The sequence below is a fragment of the Strix uralensis genome, chromosome 11 (genome assembly GCF_047716275.1).
Source record: "Strix uralensis isolate ZFMK-TIS-50842 chromosome 11, bStrUra1, whole genome shotgun sequence".
NCBI classification, from domain to species: Eukaryota; Metazoa; Chordata; class Aves; order Strigiformes; family Strigidae; genus Strix; species Strix uralensis.
Genome location: NC_133982.1, coordinates 22,344,242 through 22,347,304, shown reverse-complemented (window position 1 = coordinate 22,347,304; position 3,063 = coordinate 22,344,242). Strand labels below are relative to the sequence as shown.

General features: G+C 42.7%; 1 long non-coding RNA gene across 1 annotated transcript; it reads right to left on the bottom strand.

The window, feature by feature from the left end:
- Positions 1-845: 845 nt before the first annotated feature.
- LOC141948088 (uncharacterized) lies at positions 846-2,435 on the bottom strand. The gene is made up of 3 exons (XR_012630361.1): positions 2,330-2,435; positions 1,557-1,633; positions 846-937 (listed from the first exon to the last, which is right to left on the bottom strand). It is a non-coding gene; the product is annotated as an uncharacterized LOC141948088 (long non-coding RNA).
- Between the last annotated feature and the right edge of the window lie 628 nt (positions 2,436-3,063).

The window sequence follows — 3,063 nt, the reverse complement described above, 5'->3', positions numbered from 1 at the left end:
TGAATCTTAAAAACATTTAAACCGGGATAGGTTGCATTTTCACTTTGAAAGATTCCTTTGATGTCCTGAACAGATAATCAAACCAGCCAGTGAGCAAGCTAAGACCAGAGCTTGTAGAGCTTCACCAAAGAGATAGCAGATAAAGCGAGAGAGGTCTTTGGGCCCAAAGATGGGAGGGGCAATTTTGTACACTTGAATTACTGGGAAAATAGAAATCCCCAGGCACCAAAATGAACAGATTCAATTTTCTCCAACTAACAATAGTACACTCTCCTTTCAGCAGACATTCACTTGAGAACAAGCAAGGAAAAAATCCTGCCAAGGAGCTTCTAGCTTTTTTAACATTGTGGGTAGCCCTAAGTCAAGCTGTGCCTTTGTCAGGCTACGACCCACACTACCACAAGAAGTGGCTTTACTCCACAGTTTATATGAAAAATATTCCACAACTGCAATTCCCACTGAAGACAGCAGCCTCAACAACTCCCCACCCTCACCTACCTCCCCTTGACTACATAACCTGAACGCTTCCATGGTCTACCTGACAAAAATAATCTCTTCACTCACTCTTAGTGACTGAAATAGAGGTGGAGGCAGCCAGACAGCACAACTGAAAAGCTAGAAGCTTCCTGCATTTAGCTCACAGATGCATTAACACTGAAGTGTAATTACAGACCACCTAAAACCATGCACTGTTCCCAACTTCACAGCTTAGAGTCAATAAAAACCCATTCACCACAGATGCAAGGTCAGAACGTGAAGACCAAGTGTCCTAAAATAAATTTGACTCACACAAGCTTGTGTTGGCTACCACATGCCATTCCTTCACAGCTCATCAGCTTTCCTGGTTGTCACCAGGGTCTGCAGTAGAGTTGTATCTTCCAGGGATCTTCAGAGGTATTCACAGCAAGAGCATTTGCCTCTTGTGTACTTTAGGGAGCTAAGGGTCAGAAATCAAATCCTTCCCTTAGACATTGTTCTAAAGCCATGAATTAACCCATCACCCTTTCCTCAAGTCATGAGATTAGCTTGAAAATAATATTGTCATGTGTTTATTTGACTCCAGCATTAGATGTTCAGGTTCCCATTTTCAAGCTTTCTCTACAACTATTTATTTGAAAGAAAGAGAAAGCAAGCTAGGATTCTTACATGGCTAATGTACATCACGCTGATGCTTTAAGAAAAACAGCAGCCATCATGAGAGTTGGCAACTCTCAAATGACTGGTTATGGAGGAAAGAATATTAAACAGCTATCATCAATCTATCTAGATCCAGGAAGTGAGCCATGAAATGCTGACAAAGGGGAATATCTGGTCTGACAATGACGGTATATTTGTCTTTTAAATGAAGAGTAATAGAGTTACACTGGAGAGACTCATTTTAACTTTGCAACAGTAAAGTATCTATCTCATCACCTTAGGGTGATCTCCGAGCACCTCAGGGTAAGAGAATTTATTCTATCAGCTCTTTTAGAGACCACCATTTTACACAGTTACTCCACCCTCCAAAGAAGCCACACGAGCAGCACAAACAAAATAAAGGAAGTGTAAAAACTGACCTGAACAGCACTAGCACAGCCTCCCATCACAGCAGTGGGCCAGGTAGTAGCTTCTCTTTTCATTCTCAGCTTCTTTTCTGTCAAATAGGGATAACAGGAGATTATCACAAGAATGTTGGGGTTTAGGGTTTTTTTTTTTCCCTTTGAGGATGAAAACATCTTCACTTATTTTGTTTCCCAGCATATTAGCCCTTGTGACTGGGAGCATAAATGGCATGTACATGCACAGACCATCATATGAGAAAAGCACAGGTGTGCACAGGGTCCACGTACTGGGACAGGAGCCATAACACTAGGGTACAGCTAACACCAAGCTGTACTCCTATCAGCCCTAGGACTGGCCAAGCACACTCATTCAAACCCTAGCTAGGCTAATTTTCTACAAACCACTACCAAAACAATCCCAAACAAGCAAAAACCCCAAAACCACAAGGATGACACAGACACTAAACCATGATTGAAGCAGTAGGTCACAGCTTGACTTAGAAGAAAAACTGCAAGTGCACTTATAATTAAGGAAGCTGAAGAAACTCAGCATTCTTGTACAGGTACATATGATCACTTATACCTAAGCTAGCTACAGATCCCTTACTAGAATCTCTACCTCCTTTTGCTTCCCCCAGCAAGACTGAAGTTCAGCCCCCCCCCAAATATCTTTAATTGTTGCTTTAAGCTAGTCATGGACTCATCATGCTATCCCCATATCTTTTCTATCTGAGGACTAGATCCTACCAACAAGGACCCCCCCTCCCCTTAAATTCTGATCAACTCACTTGCTTTTTTCATCACTATCCGTGTCCTGTCTGCTGACATTATGAAGAAAAGAAGAGGAAAAAAAAACTTCAAACAATACCAAGCAAATTTCACTGCTGATAGAAAAACTCCTTCTTAGACTTGTGCAGAAGTATTTAAGCCCTACCCCACTAACAAGATAATGAGTACCTGCTGTGCAGGAACACACCAGCTGGTCCCAATGCACATTTTCTCCCACCTGCCCACTAATTAGCACACAGGTGGAGTCTGACCTCTGGAAGCCCAACCTCCTTTTGCCTTAAAGGGCAGCAAAAAAACTCCCCATCCTCAACTGAATGGGGCATTCAGATATACAGTAGGCAGTTCACTCCAAAATATGGTCACTGGAAAAGGAGCTACAGTTGCTGTAGTTTGAGGCTACCTCACCCTTTAAGATGCTTGTGCTTGGGTAGCTATAGGAGCCTTCCAGCACATCCCATGGGGTGGTAGAGCATGAGCATCAGCAACCTGACTAGCAAACAACCACCCTTCTCTCTCCTTCAGAAGCTCTGAAAAATGTATTTATCTATTATTTTTACTACTAAAGAGAGTAGGGCTTTATCTTAACAGCAGCCAAAAAATACAGCAGCGTGTGTTAAATCTGTACTATTAGTTGACCCTCCCCAGCTTTGCAGAATGCTCTCTTGGACTGAAATAGCCCAGACCAGGCAGCCAGCCACACCGAGGCCAAAACTCACTCAGGCCGTCAGTGTTT